Genomic DNA, 22,412 nt, shown 5'->3' with positions numbered 1-22,412 from the left:
TCAGAAAGAATTTTTAGTCACAGTTTAGTATTTATGGTTTTTACAGCGGGGTGAGGCAGGGTGAGATTAGTCAAACTTGCCTAAATTCACTTAAAAGTAATACCATGTGGCCTAAAATAAGCTCTGGAACAATGATGCTCTAAAATTGTTAAATGGAAATAATTGCCTCAAAGATATTTATGTGGATCTATGATCTTATTGATGAGAGAATTAACTTTAACCACCTAGATTACAACCCAACTACATTCATCTATCCTTTGTGGTTCTTGTTTGTAAGGTAGCAAAACAAACATTTTTGGTGTTTTTGTGGGTATACACATGTACATGAAGTCCATACATATATGTAACATTGCTGGCATACAATGAGCTGTAAACACAAGTGTGTATGTATGCATTTATGTATGTATATATGTGTGTATATGCATGTATGTATGCTTATATATGCCCATATATTGGTGTGCATGTAATTGTTTATACTCAAATAGATCTTACATCTCACAGATTCGAGTTCACTCCAATGATGCAAATTGAAACCTAGTCATGCCTGTTCATCCTGTGTGACTCTAGCCTATATTCTCCCAAGGGTTCAGCACAAGGGGTCCACACAAAATTCTAGAAGCCTTCTGCTCTTTCTACTGACATCATATGCATACCAGTGAAGCATTCTGGCCATCAATATGTATTTGCATAATACACACTTATTTGCATATATACATGCATATGCTGAATACCCTGTATATAAATAAATATATATGTTAAAAAATAAATGTAAAGACACTGAAAATCAATTAATGTATTAAATTTTTTCACAGTTCTTAAGCTGTGAAAAAATTTAATACATTAATTGATTTTATTATTTCACATTTACATAGCACGTTAAAGTTTGTATAGTGCTTTATATATACTTTATCATTTAAGCATTAAAGCCACTCTATTTCTGTCCATTTATTCTAAAATTAAATAAATTAAAAATCAGACAATTTAAAGATCACAGAGCCAACAAGTTTCAGAGATAAAATTTCAGTTCAGCTGGACCTGATATATTATTCCTTTCTTTATTCCTTCCTTCTTTCCTTCTTTCCTTCCTTCCTTCCATATAAAACCCATTGATCTACCTATCAACTTAATTAATACAACTCTTTCTCCCAGTGTATACACACACACACACAGACACACACACACACACATGTGTATTTAGTAAAATATTGGTCAGATTTAAAACTTGTATTCTCTGCAATTAATTCTGATAGATATTCCATTTAATTTTCAAGAGGTATAACATTTGAATTCATGTCTCATCTATATGCAATACTGGCAGCAGACTTGAAAACTTAGAGAAGAAAAAAACCTTTCAACTCAGAACATACATTCACTGAGACACGTGTAAATTTCATGTGTGTATATATATGCATATATACCATAAGTATACATGTGAATAAACTAGATATGTATATATAACATAAGTATGTATTATGATTATATATGTGATTACTGTTTTTAAAACCTAATATTCAATGTTATAGAAAAGGGAAACCCACTTATGCCAATGATTGCATGAGTTCTTTAGCAGGTGGTATTAAAAACCAGCATTACCATAGCAGAGTGGTCACAATAAAGTATAATATATATTCAAAGATAATATTTTTTAAAAGATTGTGTGTAGTATCTAAAAGTTTAAAAGGCTTAAGAAAATAAAAGTAATTATGAATATGGTTTCATAGAAATCATTCCCTGTCTCTAAATATCAGGAAATCCAAACAGGCTTGTCAGCAGTACTCATTTGGATGCGACACATACTTGCATTAAATGCACTTTCTACAACAGACCTGACGGATGTGCGTGAAGCTGAGGATTTTACACTGATGGGAAAAAGGCAACTCTGCACAGCAGGTAGGAAGATCCACATTAACTGTTCACTAAGCAGCTCTTGATCAGGAAGGATCATGGCTAAGTGGCTCTCAAAGAGGAGAGATCATCACTGTCTTTCTCCAAGAGGGCGCAGCTGCACAGCTACTGTAGCAGCTTGTTAAGCAGAGCTTCCTAACCCAAAATCTAAGCTAGGGAAATCTGAAAGCAGTCAGTGTAACAAGTAATTGAGGAGGTTGCTAACGCATATCAAATAGGTAGATTGGTGTCAACAAAGGAAAGCAAAAGAAATGCCACTAAGATAATTCATGCATCCAGTAACAAGGAATTAGATTAATTTAAGAATGGATACTCCTTAACCATATTTCTATCTTGCTATTATCTTGACCTCTATGTGGGTATCAATAATTATGGAGAAACTGTATTACATAAAAAATAGATTGACTCTTCAGCATGAATGAATGAGAAAGGGAGTACACAATGTGCACTCTATCTCTATGTGTCTGTCTGTCTGCTCTATCTCTCCCACCTCACAGGGAACCTTCTGTAGGTAGTCACCTAGCCTTTGATTAAAGAGAAAAACATAAGCTCCCAAGCTAGCCTTTCCCAGTTGGTATAGCAATAAATGGGGAGAAGTTTTCCTCACAAGAAAGCTAAATCTATTTTTCTGTAACTTCTACCCGTTGCTCCTAATATTGTCTTTTGGGGCCAAGCAACATACCTAATACATCTTCAAATACATAAAAATAGCTGTCCTTTCTCATTTACCCCCTTCCTCAGTTCTACAGGCTGCATATCATCAGCCCCTTCAACTGATCCTCTTATACCATGGTCTCCATCATTCTCCATCTCCGCACCATTCAGCTTGGCTTCCTCTCCAGCTTATCAATGTCTTTCCAAAGGTATGGTTCTCAAACTAAACACAGTAATTCTGAAGTCTGAACGGGGTAGAGCATAGTCCTCTCATAATTAACCCTGAGATCACATTTGCTTTTTTTGCCTGCCATACTGTGATACTGACTCATACTAATTTTGCAGAGCAATAAACCCATAAGTCTTTTTCAGAGGAACTGCTGTCTAGTCATGCTTTTCTCATTTTGTTAAATGAATATGTATATATTCATTTAACAAAATGTACATATATACACATATGTGTATGTATTAACACACATAAATATATACATATGCATATACATAACATGGTCAAGTTACTCTAAGGTCCCAACTTGGAAAATCCCAAACTTATAGGTAAAGGTTAGCTCTCAACCTAAATTGACATTTTTATCTATTTTGAGTTAACCTTGGGTATCTTTCCAATTGAGGCAAAAATCAAGTTGCTAGAAACATTCGGGTAACAAAACAATGAATTACGTTACAGGGATTGTGAATGTATAGGATCCAGGAGTAAAAGCTAGGGAAAGAAGAGATCTCATCTTTAGATTTCCTTCATTCCCAGAGTAGGTGGGTGCCTTGGTGGCATCACCTTGAGCAGGGGTGGGGAAACTACAGCCTTGAGGCCACATATGGCCTTCTAGGTCTTTGGGTATGGTCTTTTAATTGAGTCCAAGTTTCACAGAACAAATCATTTTATTAAAGGGATTTGTTCTGTGAAGTTTGGATTCAGTCAAAGGACCTCACTTGAGGACCTAGAGGGCCACGTGTGGCCTTGAGGACTCAGGTCCCCCACCCTTGACCTTGGGTCTTTTGCTCAGTGATGTATGTAGAGCTAAAGGAAATCTTCATTATCTCCCTCTTTGGGAGGGAGTCAGTCTCTCAGGCTCTCAGTAAACAGTGCTTAGTGTGTGACAGGCACTGTGCTAAGCGTTGGAGATACTAAAAAAGGCAAAAACAATCCTTGCTCTCAAGGGGTTCAAACTCTAATGGAGGCCACAACAGGCAAACTAGATAGATGAATAGATAGATAGATAGATATAGATATATACACATGCACACATATATACACACACATATATGCATGCATACACATATACGTGTGCGTGTAGATATAGATATGCAGAGAGAAAGAATGAGAATTGGAATTAATTTCAGAAGGAAGGCACTATCAGTGGGGAGGTCTAGGAAAGGTCTCTTTCAGAAGGTGGGTTTTGAGCTGAGTCTTGAATGAAGCCAGGGAAGACAAGAGGTACAAAGGAAGAGGAAGAAGAGATGTGGTTGTAAAGGACTTTAAAAGTCAGACAGAAGATTTGATATTTGATCCTGGAGGCAACAGGAAGCCAATGGAGTTGATTGAGTGGGAGAGTAGCATGGTCCTGGTGCTGGTTCTTGGTTTAATTCTGTGTGAACTCATTCCTTCCTCTATTCTTCCAGATCCCCTGAAATCTTTATATTGTTCTGAGATACCACTTTCTTTTTATAGAAATTCTTCAATATGTGAGTTAAGTCTCTCAGTAATGACTTTGTTTGATTCAAGAAGGTATACAGGCCCTGTTCACAAAAATTCTGATTGACTGATTCAGTCAAGAAGTGTTTTTATCTAACAAGGGTAATTTCTTTGAAATAGATTGAGATACTCACTGTATATGAAGTCCTTTACTTATGAAGTTGATATTGTATCTGTATATAATATACGAAACATATTTATTTCATGTATTATGAAGTAAAATTAGAAAAGAGGAGACAAGTGTGTAATCCATTAAAAAAAGAACAGATTAGCAACCCAAAGAAAACCCTGTAATGCACAATATATTAAAGTAATCCAAAATACAAGTAATCCACAATATACTAAAGAAATACAAAGTAAGGCATATGGCATGTCTGCTGAATATCCTTTAAAGGAAGATACAGCGGATGTCCAAAGATGAAAAGTTAAGGATCCATTGCAATCTATTTTAATGAAAAACAATTTAAATATTGACATACTTCCAAAATTATTCAATTTAATTTGCATTTTAAAGTACCTATTATGTACAATTTACTTTCTAGGTACTAGGGATAAAAGGACAAAAGCAAAATTGTTTTTGTCCCCAGAGTTTACAAACCTCTAGAGGAGCTCTGACATCTGCTTGCTTCTCTCCATTCATATGGCCACTACTTCAGAATTAAAATACTATTGACACAGGGCCTAACATGTAACTCTTCAGCTCCAAAACCTATACCTGCTCCCATTATTTTTGCCCTTTCAAATTCCTAGCTTTCTCTCAGGCTCAGCTCAGATGTCCCTCTTATGAGACCTGTTTCTAACTTTGTCCTCTGACCCTCCCCTCTCCAGTTTCTGGTGTTCTTTCTTTCTTGAAATTACTTTGCATTCATTTCTCTGCACGATGTTATATGCTCCATTAGAATATAAGTGTCTTGATTATTATCCTCATTTTACAATTGATAAAATGGAGGCAGAGATAAGGTAACTAATTTGCACAGGACCATATACCTAGTAAATGTCGAAGGGCCAAATTTGAACTCTAGACTTTCTGACTCCAGGTCCAGTGCTCTAGCCATTATGCTACCAGCTCTTGCTGTCCTGATTCATATTTTGCCACTGGACCCAGATTGCTCCAGAGGAGAAAGTGAAGCTGGTGACTTTGCACAGCCCTGCTTCACTTAAATCCAATTCACTTGCATGTCATGGCAACACCTTTTTGATGTCATAGTCCTCTTCAAGAACAAAGGAAAAACAGCAAGAAGTTTCTTGAGGATAAGGACTACTTCATTTTAATCTTTCTTCTCCCAATGTGGAGAACAATGAATTGCACATAGTAATTAACTAATAAATCTTTGTTGATTTAAATGAAATAGTTAAAATACAAATTTATTAAAGAGCAGAACCAACAATAGATTCATGCTCTGATTTTTTTCTAGTGCTGTAGAGAAGACTCGAATCTCAGAGGCTTGTCTAGTGGATAGCAAAGTCTGTCGGGAACAATCTTCCAAACTGAAATGGCTTTGATTACAGGATTAGCAGAGAACAGGTAGCAAATATCTAAGAGTTTGTGGAATTACACGTGCTTTTTTTTGGTCTCATATTAAACTTTTTTGATTCCCTCTATACCTGTTTTTCATCATTGTTATGGTTCTTTCCCTCTAGAAATTATCTATTTACTTGTCTGTGAACATGTTTCTTTTTTGTGTTTGGATCACCAGTTCCTACTACATTATGTCCATCATTCAAGGACCATGTTAGAAGTGTGAAAAGGCTGACCAAATCATTTGCTCAGACCATGAAAATTATAAAACTATCTACTAAGATATAAGTGGATTGTAATCCAGATTTATGAAGGGAGTGCCCAGGGTTGATGAAATGGTTTCTCTTTTGAAGTCATAGTATTAAAGAAGAATTAAGAAGGAAAAGTTAAAGAAATGGGACATGAGTTACCTTGAAGGCAGTAAATCTGTAACTTTTTTTCCAAGAAGATGATGAAGCTTCTTTTTTAGAATCAGAGGAAAACATATTTGAAAAAAAAATGAGAGGTGCTTAGGATGCATGACAGGGAGAAGAGGTTAGAAAAACAGAGACATCCTCGTTTGGAGTATAGTATAATAAGAAAAATAGCCTGATTGTTGTGGTATCTGCTTTTTTTAAAAACCTCACCTACTAAGAGTAGTACAATTACCCCTTGGCCCAGGATGACTTAGTTGCAATCATCTAGAGAGTAAACAACATAAGCACTACTGTTGTATTTTTCTCTTGTGATACCAGTTGAACACTGAATAACATACGGACCATAGGTATTACTGAGTGCAATAGAGTGCGGCTTGTGGGGTTGAATTCTCAAAGACAAATGATTTTTTAAAAGTCTTCTAATGGCCTATAGCCCTTAATGCATTAATGTGTGTACTGCAACAGTATAATGTAAAAGCAGGAAAAGCTTTGTTAAGTTGTTTTTCTTTGAGATAGTAGGATAAGTTAGGCACCCCATTTATTCAGAGTTGTTGCTGTGGCAACCGTGTATATCCTGTAGAACAGTAAACAATTGTGTAAGATGGATACATAGAGCATAGACTTACAGAGGCACTAGCTCAGTTAAAATGTACATATACTTAAGTCTGTATTTTTTTCCACAAAGTAATATTTATTCATTGCAGATGGATGTTCAGAACCTTCCAGAAGATTATGTCTATTTGTGTGTGGAAACATGATGTGTAATAGGGGTGAAAGCTGGGGAGGGGGATTTTTTTTTCTTTTTACACTTCAAAACATAAAATGAGGTGATTATAATACAGACAACTAGGACCCGCAGTTCTTCCATATAATTATTATGAGTAGTCTATGAAAACATGCCAAAACCTTTTCTAAGAATTAGGCCCTCAGGTTGAAAGATTAGCATGGTTAAATTGACTGCTGGCAATTTAAACAACCTCCAAAGGCTCTGTATAAAATCCACTGACAATGAAAATTTTCATTAGAAAAAGGGACTGCCATGGGCAATCCATGCTAGCCAATTTATAGTCTCTATTTTTATAGGCACTTTAGAGGAAAATGCTTTTAAATCAGCCAAACAAAACTCCCTAAATTTGTTATAGATTAATAGATGACAACTTTGCTATCATAAAAATAAGTCATAAATTACAGGATGTCAGAGGGTATGAATACAGGATATTGCTTACAAGTTGGGATCTGTACAACAATACAGAGATGTTGTTAGAGGGTAACATTTATTAAACGTTCCAAATGAACGTTTCCTGTTCTGTGAAGAACAGGTAGGTGCGGAGGTTTTGATTTTTTTTTTGTATTTGCTGCTCTGTTTTGTTATTACTTTCCCCTGCTCTGTGGTCACTTACATTCTAAAGAAACATCTGTCAACCCTCAAATTTATTTATATACTATGTCGTAAGTACTTATTAAATGTATACTATCTATAAAATACTTTGATACTGTAGGTAGTAGGGATACAGAAAGAAAATGAAAAACAAAATAAACCAACCACAGATATAATTGTGCAAACTCTGTGACAGTTGATTACTATAGGCATTTATGTATTAGAATTGAAGGTCCTTGAGGGCAAGGGTTGTTTTTCTTGCTTGTATTTGTACCCCTAATACTTAGCACAGCACTTGGTCCCTAGTAAGTTCTTGAAAAAACATTTTTTTCAATCATTTCTTCATTCAGAAGTTCATTTTCCTATCTATACCTATATCTACCTGATATCTATCCACTTGGAAGTACCACTTGCTTCCTTAAGTCCTCTATTCTTACATACATAAGTCCTTCAACACTGATGCTGAATTCTTGTTCCTGGCAGTAGCAGTATCATTCATTCATTCCTATATTGCATGATAAAAATATGATGTTCCTCTTTCCCCTCCCACATATCTGTTAGTCAATCAGCTACCAATCCCACTTGATTCTACCTCTGACAAATGTTTTGTATCATCCACCTTTCCAACATCCTCATTTTTGCCACCCTAGTATAAACTCTTATTATCATCCATGCGCTTAAATTATAACTGCCTACAAGTAGTTCTTCTCATCTCCATTCTCCCCATCCAAATTAATTCTTCACATTGCTGCTAGACTTCTCTTCCTTATTTATAAATCTGATGCTATCACTTGTCAGCTAAAAATGTTCAGCGTTTCGCTGCTTCTTCATGAGTAAAATTCAAATACTGTAGTGTGGTTTTCAAAACATTTAAAATCTGGCAACATTCTACCTTACCAGCTTCGAGACTGTTCTCCCCAATATACGCTTTAATATTTTGATAAAGTTTTACTTTGGTGGACTTCTAAGATAATCAAAAACATGGGCATATACAATGATGTGGATCGTATTTTAAAATGTTCTAAAATCATATATGTGTGTGTGTGTGTGCTTATATACATATAACACAGTTAAAGAGAATAACCTTTGTTTTTGAATATATTCCTTTTCCTTCTCATATCCAGACATCCATTGTAACAAGGCAAAAAAAAAAAGAAAAAAATTTAGCAAAATTACCAACAAATCAGCTGAATATGAAAGTTTATTCAGTATTCCATATCCACAATCCCTTACTTCCAAAAAGAAGAGAAGATGTGTTTTCTTATCATTTCTTTAGGTTCAACCTTGGTCATCAAAATTACAATGCTTTCATTTTTGAAAACCTTTTTTAAGCTACCGTGTAACATACTCTATTGAACCTTTCAGAGAAATTTTTGTGCTACATCATTTCTCATTTAATTATATGTTTTTCATCCTCCTTTGCCCAACTAGATTTTAAACTCCATGAAGGTAGACATTCTGTCTTACCCAAATTTGGTATCTTCTTTAGTTATTAGTTTAGTTCTGTGCTCAAAAATCGTGCTTAGTATATATTTGTCGAATTCAATTGATTTACCTAGATATTTCTACTTCAATTCTTCACATTTTTTTTATGTATAGGCACAGGCTAAATTACAGTCATTACTCTCTTGTGGAAGATGATTTTTCATTCATTCCCTCCTACCAAAAATTATTTTTTCTCACTTCAGATAGACATCAAACACTAATTAGCATAAGGAGCACTGAAATGCAGAGGCAAATTTAAGAGAGAATTGCTATCATGAAAATTGCAACTCTATCAGCTAGTTAGTTAGTGACTGAATAGAAATCTTCACAACTTTTCCAAAGGAGAAAGGGTAGCTGGTAATTACCACAAGGCAGTGCAATAATAGAACAACTATTAAGAGATAAAAATCTGTAAACATCTTCTGAATAATGGAAACATAAGCAATAAGCAGCAGAATCTTATGAAGAATAATTCATACCAGGAAAAGTTGATTGCATTTTTAATAGAATTATGAGATTAGTAGATGAAGTGAAATGCATTAAACATAATATATCTTGAGTTTAATAAAGCATATGATGCTGTGTTTCATAAAATTTTACTAGTGAAATTAATTCAATTTGGCAGGCAGGGATAGGAGTTCTGTCACATGGCCTGAAGACTATGGGAAGGGATGCAAATGAAGCTTATGACAAGTGACATTTTTTCTACCTGTAAGGAGTTTTCCGGAGTAAACAGAGATTGGTAACCATTTTAGTGTTACTTGACTACTTCATGTGACCTGAAAAGAGAGTAATTCATGCACTAATGGGATTTGTTATGACTTGGGAGATGATACAAATAATGATGAGGAAGAGAAATGACTAGAAGGTACAGAGGGTGTATGATTCAGCTACTGTATGTTGACTGTAGGAAAAAAAAATATTTACTTCAAAAGAGTAAAATGCCACACTAAAGTTTCTACTCCAATAAGGTGTCTTACATATTTTGGCTATTAATACAACATTACTTACACATGCAAAAATAAATGTCAAAAATTCAAGAGATGTCATGAGTGTTTTTGATAATGTGCTGATTATTTTTAGCTGAGACAGAAAATATGTACACATATGCTTGCCAAGGTGTTTGCCATGATCATGAAGAATGCCCACTACAGTGTCCTTTTGAAGAAAGTATCTGTCAATCTGAATAACATCACCATAAATACACCAATTATGGAACACTGTAGAACCTTCTTGAGATTTAAACTTTTGAAAAGAATTTCATCAAAAGAAAATAGGCACAGAAAATCCTTACTTAATTAGAAATTCAAACAACTATTGCCCGGATTATAATAAGCAGTTGAATACAGATTCCTGAGTTCCAGAAAAGTTGGCATATAAGAAGATGCTTTGACCAGAGCTTTGAGGAAAAAAAGAAACAAACAAATAAACAAACAACTAGGGATTCTATGAGAAGAATGTATGGCAGAAAGGAATGATAGCTAGGCTACTCAGAGGGATAGATGGGGGAGATGTAATATCATGAAGAACTGCAAGAAGGCTGGTTTAACAGTACCAAAATGTCCATGAATCAGAGTGCATGTAACAAACCTGTAAAGTCAGCCAGAATGTGAATTGGTTTAAATGACAGAGGAGTTTCAGTTTTATCCTGGAGGTAACAAGGAACTGATAGATTTTATCAAACAAGAAAGTGGCATGGCCAGACCTACAATGTGTACCCACAAATACAGTTCACAAACCATTTTCTTCCAAATAATCATGAGAATGATAATATGAGGTTTTTTTAACCCTTTTCCAAGTGAATGAAATAAGGCTCAGAAGGCTTAAATAACTTGCCCAAGGTAAAAATATATAGCAAATGATGAAGTCCAGGCTTTCAAACTCAAAGATTAAGTTATGACATCTACTGCAACTAGGAATTGTACTCCATTTTATTTACTCCCTATGACATTCTCAACAGTAGCTTTCCAAACCTCCACTCCCCTAAGTCCCAAACTCTATCCCCAATCCTAGTCATTTTAAATATGTGTTTGTCTTCTGTTTTACCATCAGTGGAGCAACAGCTACAATAGGTTCAATAAAAGTGCAACAGCTAATACTCTTCCTAGAATATACAATATTCTTACCTGATTCCTCATTATGTTATGAATGTGACCCTAGCTTCTCAAAGGTTATTCCAGTAGAACATAAGTTCTCATATGCTAGTACTTGAAAGTGTACCAGTAATGGACAATGACTGATTTCTGAAGACAGGCTGACATAAGTCTAGAGAAGTTGAACACCAGTAACATGGCCAGAATGTGATGCGCTACATTCTGAAAAATGCAAAAGAGTTGTCACTCCCATGGGATCCATTTGCATTACTATAATGATGGTGATGGATTTATGGAAAGAGGAAAGTTTTTAAAATGTCTAAAAATATTAAGTGAAGGAATTCTACAGGTGATATTTTTGTCCAGTGACTAATGACTTGTTATGCTATTATAAGAATTGACCAACATCAATATTCACATTCACAAATTAATTATAATCTGATAATTAAAGAAATGTGCAATCAAATGGAAGTGTGATTCAGTTTCTCCTTGGAGGGACAAACACAGGGGTTGGGAGGAATGGATTTCATATGATGCCTAAAGGCAAGAAGAAATATAATCTCATGGATATTTTGTCATCATGTGGTACTCATGATCATCATAAGGTAAAAGATGACTATGAAAATTGCTGAGTCTTATATTTCAACATCCATTTCAGGGGATGAAGAGGATGTCAAATGTCATCACATTTGACAAAGAACTTGATGAGATTTTCAAAACCCATTCAAGTATTTTAATACTTGATAACTTCAATATAAAGGTCAGCACAGGAGAGATAGAGGAAGTATGTTGGAAGATATCCTTATCTGAGAAATAAAAGAACAAAAGGGTTCATAGACTACTCAGAACCGTCACATATATATATTTCCAGAATATTTTCTCCCAGAAAAGAATCAGAAGATTTTGTATGTGTAGAAAACAAAACAGTATCATAAAAAAGTAATTGTCAATGTCTCAAGAAATGGGAAATGGTTCATTTCACATCTCAGTGTCATTTCCAAATAAATTCTTTCTATAATATTAAATAATTTTGAAATTACATCAGAGGTAAAAAAATAAAATTAGATCAGAAGAAATGTCACAGATAAAAATAAACAAAAAAACAACTCCAACATGCCCTATTCAACTGAATTATTGATGCTTAAAAACAGGAAATTTTAAAGGTAAAGATAATTTACTTTGATTGTCAACATTTCCTGCAAAAGTCTAAACTACATAAAATATTTCCTTTTACATGAAGACCAAAAGAGCTGAGAAACTATCTTATTCCATAACCTTTGGTCTTGACAAATGAAAAGTGACAACCATCAAAATCAATACCTTTTTATAATATAATTTTGATCTATAAAATAATAGCTAATATTGCTGGAGGTCTTTAAGTTTGGAAAGCCCTTTACACATATTATGTATTTGGTGCTCGAAATAAGCTTATGAGGTTGGTTCTATTAATCCCATTTCACAATGAAAAACTAAGGTAGAAACATTGTGACTTGTCCAAGGTCACATAGCTAGCGTGAATCTGAAGTAGAATTTAAACTCATTTCTTCCTTATCCCATATCCAGCAATATCCATTTTGCCACCTAGCTGCCTAAAATATGATGGAAGAGAATGTTTGAAGGTTATGAATAGTATCTCTATACAAAATAATAAAAAATTGTAGCTGTGCAAAAAAAACTCTAAAGAAAATTCAACCTGAACCTCAATGGACCCAATGAAATCATATTATCCCTAAGAACTTATATAGATGAAACTGTCACAAGGACAAGAAATAGACAAAATGAAACAAATTGTCCATTGTTTCTATAATGACTGACTTGCATCATTGGTGACAGAGGAACAACCACATTAGAGCCCTAACATTGATTTCCTTTATGTGCCTTATGAGGGAGATGAAATGGCACTTGAGAAGACAGACGAGGTGCTGTACAACTACATTACATACCTAGGAAATTTGTACTGCAGGCAACACAATCATAAAAGCATGGAAAAATTTTTAATAGAGAAAATACCAAAAGCAATTTAAATAACGGATAGCAATACTACCTACAAAAGTCAATCAGGGGAGGATGTTGATAATTTTCAAACATATGACTACTTTTTCATTATTATAAAATCTTTATGAGATTAAGGTGCCTGCCTATCAAGGCTGTCTATGATAAAAGTACAAGAAGGGAAAAATTATGCTTTTGCAAACAATATTCCTCAGTAGACAACATTTTTTTAGTCATAGAAAAAACAACTTAAAAGTATCGTGAAGACAAGATCCACTCTATTGTTTATGATAAAATAGCATTTGACTTGGAATAAAACTCAACCTTATCAGCTCTTGTTCAATAAAGATTCTTTTATACATATACTAGGATCCTAAAAGGTTCCTTGATAAATTCAAACACAGAGATGAGACACTTCAACAACACTGCCATTTATATAGAATAAAGTAAGGACATGAATATCCAACAAAAATGTTTATCACTGTCATGGGAAAATGTACAATATAAGATCCAAATGAAAGAAGCGTTCCATGTAGAGGACAGATTCCATCATATCCTTCAAGTTGCAGATAACAATGGACTGATTTCATTAAGCCTCAAAACATTACAAGGCCTTCTCAATGGGGACTATAATTACTCCAGAGTTTAGTCTAAGTGTTCATGCAGGAAAAAGAAAAAATAAACTAAATGAATTTAAATGCCTATTATTCATAATCTATCCTGCAATTAGTTTACCAGTCCATTGAGTTAGTGTGTATATGTATATACACACATATATATACACATGCATATATGATACAGGTACTACAAATGGAGTATGAGTGGAACTCAGATTTCAGTAAGGGAAAGGTAGCAAGATGGATTTCATATGAAAATTACACAGTGCTGAAAATTATCCCAAAGTGTTCTTTGGCACAAAGAATCATCTTTTTAACATGAATATTTTTTCTAGAATTCTTATGTGACCACAAATCTTGGAAAACTATAGTCACCAAAGCATAGGGATGGCAAATGAGTCAAAAATTAAAAAACAAAAACAAAAACACAAGCAAAAAAAAAAAAAACTTGAGAAACATAGGTTGGGTATAAGAATGTATTTCTAATGTTGACTTAAAACCAGTATTTTCCCATGTTGACCTTCAGACATAGGGCATATCACTCAGGAATGCATGCTTGGAAATAGAACTATATAATCATTGCTATAGATCAAGGCAAAACAGATCCATTCCTATGCTCCAATGATAACTATAAAATCTAAGAGACTCAGAGAAGACCTTCAGCATGTTGACTAAACCTGATGAAGAAAATCTATGTAAAAACATGGATAATAATCAAACAGTATTATGAAAGGGTATACATGAATTGAAATTTGCACCAATAGAGCAGCATGAAATAGTTAATAGAGCTCTGGAAAAAGGATAAGGAAGGCCTAGATTTATGCTTCAAACATTAGTTCTTATAAAAATGGGCAATTCAGTTTACCTTTCTGACATTCAGTGCCCTTTTTTGAAAAATAGAGATGAAGACGGTAACTTCTTCATTGATTGTTATGAAGATTAAATGAAACAAAATAGACAAATCATTTTGCAACAATTAAAGTCCTATGTAAATGTGAGTTACTATGTTATTGCTTTTACTATAAAGCAAGCAATTGAATTATTGAATTATCATTTCCTATCTGAGATTATCATGTTTTTTTTTCCTTTTCTTGGACTATCCATTACTGCCTCCATATAGACCAATCCATCCATCACAGCCCTGCTACAGTAATTTCCTTAATGAGCAAATTTGACATAACATTTTAGTATTCAAAATCCTTCAGTGATGTTCCAATGACTAACAAATAATCAATTTTACAATATCCAGTCTAATTTCACAGTCTTCTCCTCCCAACAGTCCAGTAAAATTTGTCTTTTCACTGTTGTGTATCATCATTCCATCTCTAGCCTCTGTGCATACTTTAGCCCATAGCCACACTTGTAATGGACTGCTTCATGTTGAAAACCTATTTCAAGGTACAGCCATAATGTCATTTCCATGAAGACTTCTAAGAATCCTCAAAATTATTAGTAATCATTCCTTCTTTAAATCCTTTATATTACTCTGCTTGAATCTCCCTCTACACTGATTATATTCAAACATATTATCACCACTTGCATTCAAGGCTTATACCCATTACTTGAGTGTAAACTCCTTGAATATTTAAACAATCTTATTTGCAATTGAAATGTTACAGATTGAAATCTTTACGTCTTCTTGCTCTGTGCAGTACTTATCCATGTTCTCCTAAATATTCTCCAGACAGGATGTGCCCAAAGTTGTTTTACTCTTTTGGTAACTAAGACATGAACATGAACTATTCAGACAATTCATCTGCTCTCTTGCACTCCTGTTATATGACTGGGTCACTTCCCTTTCATGTCATAACTATTTACCATCATATCTTCACATGTAAAATTAATAACTGGTAAAATGCCACAGATTTCTCGCATTAAATGAGCCTCTTTTCCACATAAATATATAGGTTCCTTAAAGACAAGGAAAAATTCCTATTTGCATTAGCAAGGTGTCTTTAATACACATTTGTTGAATTCAATTATTGAATTTTTATTTCCTTTTGGATTATCTGTGTTAACTTTTTAAAGGATTTTCTTTAAAAATAATGATTTATTGATTTCTTAGCACCAAAAGTTTCCCCAGTATCCCTCTTCCTTCTTCTCCCAAATAGACAACTCATATAGTAAACAATACGTTTAAAGAAAAAAAGAAAAAAAATTAGCAAAACCAATCACAAAAGTCTTCAAATATGCGCAGTGCATCACATTCATAGACCAACTTCTCGTATCTCTTCTTTGGAGTTAACTCTTCTTTGCAATTTTGTGTTATGTATTTTCGATTTGTTTGTGATTGTTCTTTAAAATACTATTTTCATGACCAACTGGCCAACGGGCCTGCAGCTACCCCGGGGCTCGCCCAGGCTGAGCAAAAGCAGCTTGTTCCTTGCAGCTGGAGGTGGAAACTCAAGGGCAGCGGGGAGGAGGATTCTCACCAGCCTCCAGCAGCAGAAGCAGTATCCAAATCTCTGCAAGCCAGGCATTCCAGCATAATTGAAATACAGAAAAATGTGGAATACAGATTACCATTCACAGTAAACAACCTTACAATTAACATTAACAATCTTTCTTCCTCCTCACTTTTCTCAGGAAAAACCAGTGATCATTGTTTACCCTTCAATATAACATCATTCAATGGACAAACATGGGATGTAAAGTTACCTGTCTATTAATAAACAATTTTACAATGCACTCAGACCTTGGAAAAATCATTCAAAGTCTCTTGGATGAGTTTAGAAGAATCCTCCAGGTTTGGCTCCCAGTTCAATATTTCCATATCTGTAAAGTAGTAGCCCAGGTGGGATGCCTCCTTATGCAGCTCAGGGTTTTCTATTCTTCTCTCATCCTCCGCAAGAAGCAAACAGATCTACTGCTTCCATCTCAATTGCTGACACAGTTTCTCAGGACTCAAGTTATTCCACACCCAAAGCTGATACTCCCACTTTTGGTTTCCCTTCCAGTCTGCCATTACCTGTTCCGACCACAGATGCCCCAGTGGGTGACAGGCCAAAACGTGTCTCCAGAACTCTCAAAACTCAGTCTGAAGCAATTAATTGATATCAATGAACAAGATGAAGCATTCCTAGAGCAGTTCTAGACTTTGTCCCAGCTGATGAATGTCATACTGACAAGAACAACTTGGCAAAGATCATCAAAGATCTTGCTGGAAAAAAAAAAAATCTCCTAGATCCCAACCTAAAAGTCAAAAGGCAAAGGGTATTAGGCAAATATGAACTGCAGAAGATGCAAAGGCAGCATAAACTTAGCTAGAGCTGCAGTGGGAGTTTCCGCCGGGTGAAGCTGAAGGTGGAGGCCCACGAGGCTGAGGAGGAATCCGATACCCTCCTGAGGGGATTTCCTCCAGGGGAAAATGGAAATAGACGATTGTCTCATCAGCTTTATGGAAAAGAGAACTATCTGCCACTGTTGCAGAGTCAAAGAGGAGAAGCTTCAGTAGCTTCAGCACATACACACACCCAGTTCAGTGCTCCCCTCTAGATTTTCATGAGCAGGTGAACTGACAACAGAAGATTGAACAGTCTCAATTAAGCACATTTTAGATGTGGTTTGCAAACAGGCATTTTATCCTAATGGTAGTATTGTGTAGTAGAGATTATCCATTGCACAGAGCTGGGCCTGCTTCTGTACAAATTAGGATGCCTTTTATTATCTTTGAGAAATCTTTCTTGCACTCTTTGCACTAAAAATATCCTTTGTATTTATTGTTGATAAAGTCTTTTTTTTTTTTTACCATATTTAAGTTTCTGCTGCTACTCCCTGATTATTAGAAACTAAATACCCATGCATGTGATTTTGGATAAATTTGAGTATTTTATAAATTCATTTTCTTTTAAATTCATGTTTTTACCTGAAAAAAAATTTCTTGGTTCTCTTTACTTCACTCTTCATCAGTTGACATGTATCTTTCCATGCTTCTCTGTATTCAACATATATGTCATTTCTCACAGTCCAGTAATAATTCACTGCATTTATGTACCACAATTTCTTTAGTCAACCCCAATCAATAGGTGTCTGTTTTGTTTCTAATTTTTTGCTGTCACAAAAATGTTTTGCTGTGAATATCATGGTGTATATGGAGCCATTCTTTTCATCAGTGGCTCCCTTGGAATATAAAGTGAGTAGTGGTATCTCTGGTTCAACAGGGAAGAATATTTTAGACTAAATGTTAACTCTTCTGCAATTATGGTATCCCATGATTTCCACCAATATAATATTACTAGAATACCAGGATGTTTTATAAAAATGAGCTTTAAAGTAGATCTATTTTCACAAATGCCACCCAGTCAAATTCCCTCTTTTTGCTTAATTCTAGGCCCAGCTCATCATCCAATAATAGTACTTGTCTAAGATACACATATCGCAATATTTATTTAATGGGATTTTTATCCAGTTGTATATTGTAATATAAGCAATATGTATTCATCTATCACTTTGTTTTTATTTTTCCCTCCAATTTGGATGGTTAAATGGGTCTCTTTCTCAATGAAATTGATTTCACTGACACTTTACAGTTTCCTGGGGCTTGAAGTAATGGACATGAAGGGCCTTTGGAAAACATCTTCATGAATAGGATATCATTTTTTGTCCAAGTCTTATGCAGAGCACCTTTCATGAAACAGAAAAACATATCTCCCTGTTTAATGCCTTGCTTCACCAAAGTTATCTCTATAGTCACATCTGTCATAGTCTTGTGTAATACTGAACTATGTATGGAAGATATCTTGTTTGTTTCCATTCTCCATTTCACTTTACTGAATCAAATATTTTATTTTAAATCAGTAAACAATAAACACAGTAGGAGCTTATATGCCCTATACCTCATATAGAGGCAACTGTGGGCTGCTGTAGAAAATTACCTACAAATGTCTGCCAGTTCCTTTTTGTATATTTTCATCTAAGATTCTCTATTATATACATAGATCATACTCACAAGGAGTATACATAGTTGATGAAAAATAAATGTTCCTTGAATTGAATTGAATGGATCCTAGAGCAGAAACAAGAGTATTTTTTAAATCAGATCTTGGATCTTTGTATACTTCTAATGTGTAAAATATGCATGTGTCGGTTAGACTGCACTGTACATGTTGTAGAAGAAAACAGTAAACATTGATGCTGTTTATGATACTGAGAGCCAACAGCGAAAGAAGAGAAAAGGGCCATAAAAATTTAATTTTACTGCAAAAATTAATACAAATTGCAGTTACTTATGTGAACCACTTACCATTTATGTCCATTTTAAATGTGGTACAATAGCAGGAAAGCATACCATTTAGTGTGTGTCAGATTGAATTTTTGCAAATATTACTTGGTGACAACACTAAGTTGCATATGTACTATTATTTAAAAGATTGATATTCAATCAGCAAAAAGTTCCAGATTTTATATACACTATGTATTTATGTATGTATATATGTATATGTATAATGTAATATAATTATTTGTAATATGTAGTTAATATATATGATTATTAAGAAAAATTATGCTATATCAGATTGTGTGCCATCTTGGGGAAGGAGGTGAGGAGGGAGGGGAAGAAAAATTTAAAACTCAAAAGCTTATGGGAGTGATTGTTGATAAATCAAAATAAATTAATTTTAAAAAATAAAGAAAAATTATGGAAAGCATGCTTTGGTGATTGGTATGAAAAATTCAAGGGTGGGGGCAGAAAAGAAAATAAGCATTTGTATAGTACCTCATGTACCAGCCCTTATGCTAAGCTCTTTTACAAATGTCGTCTCATAACAACCCTATGAGGTAGGTGTTATTTTTATCCCCATTTTTCTTTGAGGAAACTGAGGCAACAGAAGTAAGTGACTTTTCCAGGGTCAAATAGCTACTAAGTATCTGAGGCCTGATTTGAACTCAGTTCTTCCTGATGCCAGCCCCAGTGCTTTATTCACTGTACAACCATATTCCTCTAGAAATCTAGGGCTTGGGAATCATTTTAAAAGAATATCTGGCCCTTCACGAATAACTTGACATGCATCACACATTATTATGTTTCTGTACATTATATTCTCTCTGTTCCGTAGTCAATTAATCATTCAGTCAATCAACATACATTAATTAATTAAGGTTGTGTATGCTTGTGGTTGTGGTTTTGTCCTTCTTTCTCAAAGAGGACCATGTCATCAGAAAGATGATGACATGACTTACAATTGACTTTCATCTGAGTGAGGGAGGGCTGGGTAAAGTCACCAGCCTCACTGTCTCCTCCAGAATCACCTGGATCCAGTGGCCAGATATTGATCAGAAGGACTGGAGATGATACAAGATGCAAAGGGAGACCTTGGCCCTTTAAAGATAAGGTCTTTTTAGGTTCTCACTTTTGGTGAGGCAATACCCATTCAGCGAATAGACCTCTTTAAGAAGTGAGTCAAGGTGGGACGGCTAGGTGGCACAATGAATAGAGCACTGGTCCTGAAGCCCGGAGGACCTGAGTTCAAATCACAGCTAGCTGTGTGACCCTGGGTGAGAACCTGAAAAGACCTTCTCTTTAAAGGGCCAAGGTCTCCCTTTGTGGGTTCAACTACATAACACTTATAACTCCCTTACTCAGTAAACCCCAGTGCCACCCAACTTTCTCTAGTATAAAATATAAAGTTCATAACTTTGCTCCATTCTATCTTTTAAGCCTCATTTGATACTCCTCCCTCACACACTCTAAAATCTAACCAAACTAACCTCCCCAACTGGAAGAGTAGGGTTTGTTCCATTTCTTATATTTTTGCTCCCAGCACCTACCCAATTCACTCTTGATCTCTTGGTTTAGACAATAATAGGTCTCTGCCCAAGCACCATTTAAAAATTATTTTTTGGGCCTTCCAGGCTCAGAATGAATGTAAATAGTAACTGTTTCTCTTTCAGCCTGCCACTCTGAGGGTTTTCCCTCCCAGTTTATTAATTCATTAATTCATTTATTTATTTATTTTATTAAAGGGGCCATCTCTTGACTCACTTTTTTTTTAAGACAATTGGAGTTAAGTGACTTGCCCACAATTAAAGAAAATCAACTTAGCTATGTAATGAATGGGCTAGAGTGCAAAGAGATGACATGAAGTAACCAATTTAGGAAGCTGTTACAATAATCTATATGAAAGATGATATGCCCCTGAACTAAGATTACACTAGTATAAGTAGACAGATGGGGGTCAGTCAAAAGATATCACAGAGGTAGAATAGAAAGATTTGGAAATGATTGGTTGTTTGAGATGAGTGAGGGTGAGGAGTCAAGGAACTAGTGCTATGAATCTGAAAGAAGTGGATATTTATGGTTACTTCAACAAAATAAGGAATTTGCATTGAGGGAAAGACAAAGCAAGATAACAATTATTTATTAAGTACTTACGTACCAGATAACATGCTAAACACAGGGGACACAAGTGCGTGCAAAAAACAAGACTGTCCCAAACATTTAAAAAAATCAGAAAAGATGTGGCTAGGAGTATCTACATGGAAGCATGATATTAGAATCTGGGAAGTCAGAAGCAGAGCAAGAAGAATGATAAAGTTTGGATCAAGCCAGCATGGGGGCCCCAGGAAGAACTCACCAATGGGAGAACGGGGCTGGCATAGTGGAGAGATGTTCCAGAGTGAAAATGTCATAGGCACAGATCGATAAGGAAGACCCAAATGCCAAGGGAAGTTCTAGTATAAAAACAAAACAAAACAAAACAAAACAACAGTTTAGGCATGGTGGCAAATTACAAAACGTCAGAAGCAGAGTCGAGAAGGTAAAGATAATCAATTTTCTTTTAGAGATTGAGGTGACTCTGTGATATTCATTTTGAAATATCCAAAATTTAATTGGTGAAACAATATTGAAGCTCAAAGGAAAGCTTGGAGCTAAATATGTGTCTGTGTGTGTGTGTGTGTGCATACATATATGTATATACACTCACATATACACACATATATGTGTATATATGGCAAATATATGAATCATCTGCATAGAGATGATAATTATAATTTTAATTTATTTTTTCAATTGACAAAAACATTCTATTGCTCCCAGCTTTCCCTCCCCCTCTCCACTGGGAGGGAATAAAAATGTAATAAATATGCATTGTCAAGCAAAGTAAATGCCATCAATGGCCATATCCAAAAATGTATGCCTCATTGTCCATTTTGAGTCCATCACTCTTTGTTAGAAAATGGGTTGTATGCTTTATCATCAGTTCTCTGGAATAATAATTCGTTATTGCCCAGATCCAAGTTCTTGAGTATTTCATAACTGTTTATCTTTAAAATGTTATTATTGTAGAATTTTTTTTCTGGCTCTGTTCATTTCAATCTGTAGCAGGTCATATAAATAAGGTTTCTCTGAAACTATCCCTTTTGTGACTTCTTACACCATATGTGTATTACATTGTATGCATACGTTATTTTTTCAGCCATTCTCCTATTATTAGGTGTCCTTACTTTCCAGTAGACACACTCATTAAATTTATGGGAGCTGATGATATCACCAAGAGAGAAGACACAGAGAGAAGAGTACTTAAGACAGAAGTTTGAGGAATACCCATGCTTGGGGGAGGTGTAATATAAATGATGAACCAGTAAAGGAAACTGAAAAAAGTAGTGAGGCAGATAGCAGAAAAACCTTGAGAGAGCAGTGTCACAGA

At 34.9% G+C, this 22,412-nt stretch overlaps 1 pseudogene; it reads left to right on the top strand.

Moving 5' to 3' along the window:
- The first annotated feature begins 16,080 nt into the window (after positions 1-16,080).
- LOC114054034 lies at positions 16,081-17,262 on the top strand (annotated as a pseudogene).
- Positions 17,263-22,412: the final 5,150 nt, after the last annotated feature.

Source organism: Vombatus ursinus, unplaced genomic scaffold, assembly GCF_900497805.2.
Source record: "Vombatus ursinus unplaced genomic scaffold, bare-nosed wombat genome assembly UNPS02014812.1, whole genome shotgun sequence".
Classification (NCBI taxonomy): Eukaryota; Metazoa; Chordata; class Mammalia; order Diprotodontia; family Vombatidae; genus Vombatus; species Vombatus ursinus.
Note: the sequence above shows the minus strand (reverse complement) of the source record. Positions and strands in the feature narration are given on the sequence as shown.